The sequence below is a fragment of the Pimephales promelas genome, chromosome 8, assembly GCF_988280905.1.
Source record: "Pimephales promelas chromosome 8, fPimPro1.hap1.1, whole genome shotgun sequence".
Taxonomy (NCBI): Eukaryota; Metazoa; Chordata; class Actinopteri; order Cypriniformes; family Leuciscidae; genus Pimephales; species Pimephales promelas.
Window position 1 is genome coordinate 16,444,152 of NC_142776.1, and position 8,072 is coordinate 16,452,223.

Below are 8,072 nucleotides of genomic sequence, written 5' to 3' on the forward strand. Positions count from 1 at the left end.
TGCATATAATAAGTTTAAATTATGAGCGACAGGTGCTCTAACACTTCATATCAGTAACTTGACAGCACAACCTAGAACAGCGCTTGTAATGTCTGCACAAAGGAGACGGGCAGCTGCTTGAAGATCTCTTTTGGAGAAAACTGTTGATTTTATACTCAAAAAATGTAAGTATCACTGCTTAAAAATTAATATTACCTCAGAATGAATTTCATTGTTAGCCCACCCCAAAACTTAAACAAAATAATAATATTAAATGCTGACCAATATTATATAACTTTTTATATACTAAAAATATAATTTAATAAAACAAGCAAAATGTAATTTGTTTTGTAATATGACAGTAATGCATGAATTAATTTATATTGCTAAATGCAGTGAAACATCTTAATTATCAGTCAATCGATGAATTAATGCATAAATTAATTACATTTTATATACTGACAACAATAAGAAACATGAATAAATGAGTAAAAGAACAAATAAAAGTAAATAAAAGTAACCATCACAATAAACAAATGCATATACAAGTCAACACATGAAACAGCTTTATTCAAACTACAAGCATGTATTTACAGGTGCTGAACCCCAAACCCTACTGCCGACTCAACACAGCGGTTCCCATTCTTTGATGACAGCATTCAGCATCATCTCTCCACCGGATAAACACACGCGTGCTCTTCTGTCCCTGTAACATACAGACAACTCACAGTGTTAACTCACTTTTAATCCAACTTAAATGTTCCTCAATATATCAACACCAATAAGGGACAAATTAAATATATATCATGTTTAGTTACTTTATAAATGTTTTTATTGACAGCACATAATTTGTCTAATGTAAGCAGTGTTGACAACAGAATTATCCTACATAATAAGCACACACATGTATTTTTCATGTTGGGATGTGCTCACCTGCAATACTTATACAATATTTTCCTTCCTGATGTAAATAATAGACATTTTAAATAAGCGTATTTAAGATGTATGGTTATGTAAATACACGTTGGAAACGTAACTTTACGGTTACTGGAGCTCCCCTGTTAGCTATACATAATAAAACACGTGTTTACAGCAAAATCACAACTATACTATACTGTCTAACTCCTTTAGACGTTCAACAGTTAAAACGTTTACTCTATAGTAGTTTAACACATCCGAAAAAACACAAGGAACCGTATTTACTCACATTTGAAAACCCCCGCGTCGCTTATCTCCGCGATGTTGATATTGACGTATCCTCTCGCGTGGCCTCCTGGGATAGATGAGTATCATGAGTAGCCGTGGAAAAGCACTCAAAAATCTGGGCGGAAGCAGTAAGCCATCCGGGAACTTCTCGTCTACTCTTTTTATGAAAACTGATGTTTCGAACGTACTGCTTCCTTCACGTACTGTTTTCGCCTACTATATAGTAGGAAAGTAGGCATATTGGAACACACTTAAGTCCGATTCTCGCGACAATTACTACGTCACCCAGGTAATTCTCGCCTACTCTTTTGGATTCATTCATACTTTTTTGCTCGCCTACTCTTTTTCCCATACTAAATAGTAGGGAAGTATGCGGTTTGGAACGCAGCATGGGTTCCCGCTTGTTCTGTAAACATTTGATAAAGTTATTGTTTTCATAGCGAGGAACCGAAGTATTTCACTTAGAGCTGGTATCAGTTGTTTTTGGTTCACCTCGAGCCGATGGGGGAGAGTGTGGGCCCTGGCGCTGTGGCAGAGGCCGAAGAGCTCTCCGAGGAGGGGGAGGGGGAGGGCGAGCTGGGCCCGAAAGCTTTGGTGGTTTTGGGGCCTGCCGTTTTTTGGTTGGTATCTGGGGGCTTGCAGCAAAAGAGTGTGATAGTTTGGTTCCAGCAGACACCAGTTGTTCCATTTTCTCTGAGAAGCACAGAAGTGGAGATGCTGGAGAGAGTGATAACGTGTCAGGTGAGATGGGCTGTTGCTCTGGTGTTATTGGAGGATGTAAAATGCTGTCCTGGTTTCCCTCGTTGTTTTCCAGAAAGTCGTCCTTGGGTGCTGAATCTGTGAGCAGTTCTGATATGTCACAGTCTGTCTGTGGTGAGCTCTGTGGGCAGGGCTCTGCTGAGATTGTATCCGTGAGCAGAGGTTGTTGTTGTGGCTGAGTGGTGTTATCATTGTCCTTGTGTGATGTGTCAGCAATATGTCCATTTAAGTGTTGAAGTGAAGTCCTGTGGTCGTTCATACTGTGTCCAGGTGTGTGAGTGCCATTCAGGTTGAATGGATTGGCACACACTGCAGAAGGATGATGGAGGGAGAAGTAGATATTGTCCTTTAGTACTCTTGAACCAAGTTTGTTTGGGTGATGGCCATCCCGTTGAAACAGTTGCCTCTGACTCCAGAAAAGATTGAAGTTGTCAATAAAGTTCACTCCTTTTATATTGCAGGTTTGTGTTGAGCCCAAGCAACCGTGAAAACCTGTTTGTTCCTCTTGCTGGGAGTGGTCCACTGATGAATGTTTCAACTTTCAGTCTTTTAAGTGTTTCAAAAAGTTCATTGAAATCCTTCTTAAGGAGTTCCGACTGCTCTTTATGAATATCGTTCTTCCCCACATGAATGATGAGTCGATTTGCAGTTTTATGTTTCACCAGAATGTTCTGAAGTTCCCTGTTTACATCAGAAGTTGTTGCTTGTGGAAGGCAGCATGTAGTTGTATCCCTGATACTAATGTTTCTGATTATGGAGTCGCCCACTATCAGAGTCCTGGGCCCCGCTGTGCTCTGAGCTGAGTGCCGCTGTCTGCTCGACCTTGAGCGCCGGTTAGCATCAGCGTTAGCTACAGGCTGACTCAGTCTGTGTTCGATCACATTCGTCAAATTCAGGGATTCTTCATTCATTAATACTTCGAATCTGTTCTCAAGATGAATAGGCGGTGGTAGGAGACCAGTGGTTGCAATCCTGGTCAGAGTCATATCTGGGGTAGATGATGCTACTGCTGAAATATGTGGTGCTCGTGACAATCTGATGTCTCGAGTGCCTTTGGGTCTCGCTCCCTGTTTGTGCCATCGATTTATAAGTCGATCGGCTTGTTTCTCTACAGTCAGTATAGCTTGTCGAGGAGCACTAGATTCATGGGACTCACCGGCTGTGCGCTGAGGGCGTCCACGACGGAGCTCTGTTGTGCCTTCCGTCTGGTTTGTCGGTCCCGAATTTAACTTTGTTTCAAGAACTGCAATCCTTTGTAAAAGTCTGTGGCAGTTAGAGCAGCAAGTAGATTCCCGAAGAGGCATTTTCTTATCCTTATGAGTGTAGGGAGTTGTGTTTTCTCTTCCCCGGAATGTAAGCAGTGAGAGGCTGGTTGAATAAAAGTGTGACTTTTTAAGTAATCCCAGCGTCTGAGCACTGTGCTGATTTGCTGAAGTTAAAATTAGGTGAAAAGGAGATAAAATATATAAAAAAATATTAAAGCGATAGAGCAAAGCGCGGAACAGTAAGCAGGAGCGTCCGAACAGTAGCTGAGCAGGAAGTGACTATCTAAAGGGAAGTGACTATCTACTAAACTATCTAAGACTATCTGAGCAGGAAGTGACTATCTACTAAACAGAATGCACAACTGGAAAAAAACAGTATGTGACAGAATTGCTGTAGTAAAGGCTTTATTAGCAATATGAATTTGCTGTCAGTGAAAAAAGACAAACATGCATGGCCTTTGGTTTAAAGTGTGCAAAAATAAAACAAAATGATAGAAATGAAAATGAAAAAAACAGAAAAAAAAGTTCTGTTCTAATCTATACGATCTTCAGCATTTGGCCACATGTTCTCGTCTACATCACATCGTATGTTGTCTCTCGCTATACACCTTGGATAGAAACGCTTGGCATGCCTTATCCACCCCTGACAGTCTTCAACTGAGATGTCTCTGCAGCCAGCATCCATGGCATCCAGGAGGGACATTTGGTCATGTGGTCGATGATCATAAACTTTCCACCTCCAAGCAAAAAAAAATTCCTCAATGGGATTGACGAAAGGGGAGTGCGGAGGAAGAAAAAGAGAAATCATTCTTGGATGTGCTGCAAACCAGTTTGTGATTGCATGTGAATGGTGGAATGCAACATTGTCCCACTAATCACAAATGTCCTCATGTTTCTTTCCACCCGTTCTGGTTCTGGCACCAGTTGTTGGTGGAGGTCATCTAAAAACAAAAGAAGGCGCTCTGTGTTGTAGGGACCAATCTGGCTTTTCTGCAGGACCAAACCAGCACTTGAGATTGCAGCACACATTGTGATATTTGCTCCTCTCTGACCCGACACATCAACGGTGGCCCTTTTCCCAATTACATTTCTTCCTCATCTACGTGTTTTTGCAAGGTTAAACCCTGCCTCGTCTACATAAATTAATTCATGCATTGTCTGATTAGCCTCCAACTCCATAATTCTCTGAAAGAAAAAGCAAACACAATCTTTTTCACTGAAGAATCAGACATAGTGTATAGACACCATACCTGGACGTACTGGTGCCGGAGTTCTTTGACCCGATCAGTGTTTCTCTCAAATGGAACCGTGTACAACTGTTTCATTCTAATTCTGTGTTTGGTCAGAGTCCGAGCAATGGTAGCCAGGCTGATGCTTTCCACGTTTTGGAATACCAGGTTGTCCTCTACAATTCTGGTCTGAATTTCTCTCAGTTTTATTGCATTGTCAGCAATGACCCATCCTACAAGGGCATGTTCTTGGTCTTCACTGAGAAGCTTTCTTCTTCCCCCAGAGCGAGGAAGTCGTTGTGTCCTTTAGAGGATCAAAAATACAACATATTTGTATTTGTAACTGCTGGTGGCCAGCAGTTACTGTAATACAGTAAATAGCAACTATATTGAAAGCCCTCATGAAATGCATGACTTACCTGTTGGTTTGTTGAAAAATCCTGATAATGGAAGCAACAGTTGACCGTCTGAGATTAGGCTGGAATCTTTCACCAGCCTCTCTCAATGATAAACCATGATTTATCACATGGTCTATGATGGTGGCTCTTATTTCATCCGTGACTACAGCTCTTAATCTCCTTTGAACAGCACCACGCATTCTTACTCCTCTCCCCCTACCTCTCCTTCTCCCTTGTCCTGGTCCAACTAGTCCTCTCCCTCGACCATCTAGTCCTCTCCCTCGACCATCTAGTCCTCTCCCTGGTCCAACTAGTCCTCTCCCTCGACCATCTAGTCCTCTCCCTGGTCCAACTAGTCCTCTCCCTCGTCCATCTAGTCCTCTCCCTGGTCCATCTAGTCCTCTCCGTCGTCTAACTAATCCTCTCCCTTGTGCAGACATTTTCTTTATTTTTTCGCTCCTCTGTGTTGCTTTGAACAAAACCAATCCAATGACTGCCTTTTTATTGTGTATGTCCATATAATGGAAAGTCTTCAACACCTGGCTATGTCTCTGATTACTGTACAATTGGTATCAGCCATTTCTTACTCTAATGATCAGTAATTTAAAAATGCTTATCAGCTGTTTTAACATATATTTTTAAATATTTGTTTCAATACTTTTGAGCTGATTTTGTTACAGAAGCAGAGGCTTTATTCTGTATTTATGGTTTAGAACAATAGGTCTTAATTTCTGGCATGCTGTGTTTAAGCATTTGTAAAAAAGACTGTAAAGATCCAAGATTTTGGTATTGGGTATGCATATATGAAAGAAAAAAAAATGTAGGCATTCTAGAAATGTGTTAATTGACTGCATTTTGTGTGAAAACAATATGAATTGTGTTATTGGTATAGTCACAAGAGACAGATGTTGTGCTAATTGTGTTAAGAGTTTTGAAAATGTGATTATAGTTTGGACAAAAGGATGTTAGCAATTGAAAAAAAACTGTAAATGCTGGTCACTTAATGTCGATCTCCACCAGATTTCGTCATTAGTAATTTGTACCGCCCACTTTTGGAAATATTGAGGAAAAGATTTACCTATTACAGATAAAACATCTCCAGTTATCAAGCAGAGCATTCATTTAGATCGCTCTTAATTAAGAGATCTAGCTAGTGGTTAAATTCGATGTTTTTGAAATCAAGCTGAGCACTATTTGCCACTGCTGTCAGTTTCATGGATACAGTTCTCTTGTGTCTCGCACAATCTTCACTCGGACACGCACTGCACGCACTTCAATCTTGCAGAGACTCTCTATTCATTCCGATTTATATAGAGACATTTCTTGGCTATCTAAAGGCAGCCCTGTCGCTAACGAATTTCCTGAGCGGGACGCACACACGCAAACAAAGTGGGCAGCTTTTCAATTAAAGAGACAGCTTCACCTATGAGTATTTCGATCGCGAAAGGACACAACCAATTCAATGCATTAAACATAATACTGAAATACTGAAATAAATTCTGATTTGAAAAATCGCGTTAATGGATTTAGTTTGTGTAACCTATTATTTGTATGAGTGTGAAATCCATCTGTGTTTCTTTTGTCGGCAAAATCTCGTTTACATGTGTGCTAATAAAAAATTAATCTGAGGGTGCTTTCACTTTTGTTTGAGGGTGCTTAGCACCCTCAAAGTATAAAAACCCAGAAGTATAAAAGTGTCACAACACACGCTAGCCTCGCGATGAAGCAAGACGCTCTAAGGCCTAAAGGGGGCGTTCGTTCCCCAAAGTGTCGATTCTCGACGCAGTGTCTCGTTCTCTTCTCAGGGAACAAGGGTTATAGTCATAACCCGAGATGGGAACGAGACACTGCGTCGAGAATCGACACTTTGGGGAACGAGTGCCCACTAGGCCACGCACCGAATAGGCCTGTCCTGGAGTGAAACTGTTTAGGCACTCAGCAAGGACTGAACACGTGTGTACTGGGAAGGTGGAGACTGAAAATTTTATGAAAGTATGTGGGGTAGCCCAGCCGGCTGCCTCGCAGATCTCTTGAAGAGGTACTCCCGAAAGAAGGGCCCTAGAGGAAGCCATGCCTCTAGTTGAATGTGCCCATGAGGTTAAAGGTGAAGGAAAACCGCGCACCTTGTAAGCCTCAGTAATAGCCTCGACGATCCAGTTGCTAATAGTTTGTTTGGTTGCCGGGAGCCCCCTCTTAGGTGACCCAGAACATACTAGTCCAATTGTTCCGACCTTCTCCAAGAAGAGGACCCCTCAAGGTACAAGCTCAAAGCTCTGACGGGGCAGAGCAAGTGAAGCCTCTCCACTTGCGCCGACGCATGAGGTGGAGGATGGAATGCCTGAAGGACTATAGAACGAGCCGTATTCGATGGAACTTTAGGCACGTAGCCCGGACTCGGGTGTAAAAAGGCCTTCACTCTGCCAGGGGCAAACTCCAAGCAAGCTGGCATTACTGCCAGGGCTTGGAGATCTCCCACCCTCTTAAGTGAGCTAATTGCTAAGAGAAAAGTCCATAGGCGAAGCCGACTCTAAAGGTTCGAAGGGGGCCAGGTATAACCCCTCCAGAACTATTGCCAGGTCCCAGGCAGAAACCCTGGACCTGGCTGCCGGCCTCATCCTCCAACTACCAAGGAGAAACCGAATGACCAACTGGTGCCTCCCTAGAGGCCCATCACTTAACGGTGCGTGGAAAACCGCAATGGCAGCCACGTACACCCTAAGCGTGGACGGGGAGAGACTCTCAGAGAAACGATCTTGGAGAAATTTCAGAACTGAAGCCACCGGGCAGTTTACTGGATTCAACCCAAGTTCTCTACACCAAGTGACAAACACATTCCACTTGAGGTCATATAATCTTCTAGTGGATGGAGCCCTAGAGCTAAGTATGGTTTCAACCACTCCAGCTGATAGACCAGCATTTAGGTACTGAACCCCCTCAGAGGCCAGACCCACAGCTTCCACAGCTCTGGGTGAGGGTGGAAGCTTGTGCCCTCCGCCTGAGACAACAGATCCCTCCTCAGAGGAATCTGGCATGGCGGAGCTATCAGGAGTGATACTTCTTATGTCCGAAAACCATACTCGGGTCGGCCACATTGGGGCAACCAGGAGTAGACTGATGCCCTCCTGACGGACCCTCTCCAGGACTCCCGGCAGCAGAGTGATCGGGGAAATGCGTACAGGCGAAGCCTCGGCCAGGCCTGTACTATGGCATCCAACCCCAGTGGGGCTGGATGTGAG

General features: G+C 43.1%; 1 long non-coding RNA gene and 1 pseudogene across 1 annotated transcript; both read right to left on the reverse strand.

Moving 5' to 3' along the window:
- Positions 1–522: 522 nt before the first annotated feature.
- LOC148977691 (uncharacterized) lies at positions 523–3,437 on the reverse strand. The gene is made up of 2 exons (XR_016169468.1): positions 1,187–3,437; positions 523–685 (listed from the first exon to the last, which is right to left on the reverse strand). It is a non-coding gene; the product is annotated as an uncharacterized LOC148977691 (long non-coding RNA).
- A 530-nt stretch (positions 3,438–3,967) lies between these two features.
- Positions 3,968–5,036, reverse strand: LOC148977692 (uncharacterized; annotated as a pseudogene).
- Between the last annotated feature and the right edge of the window lie 3,036 nt (positions 5,037–8,072).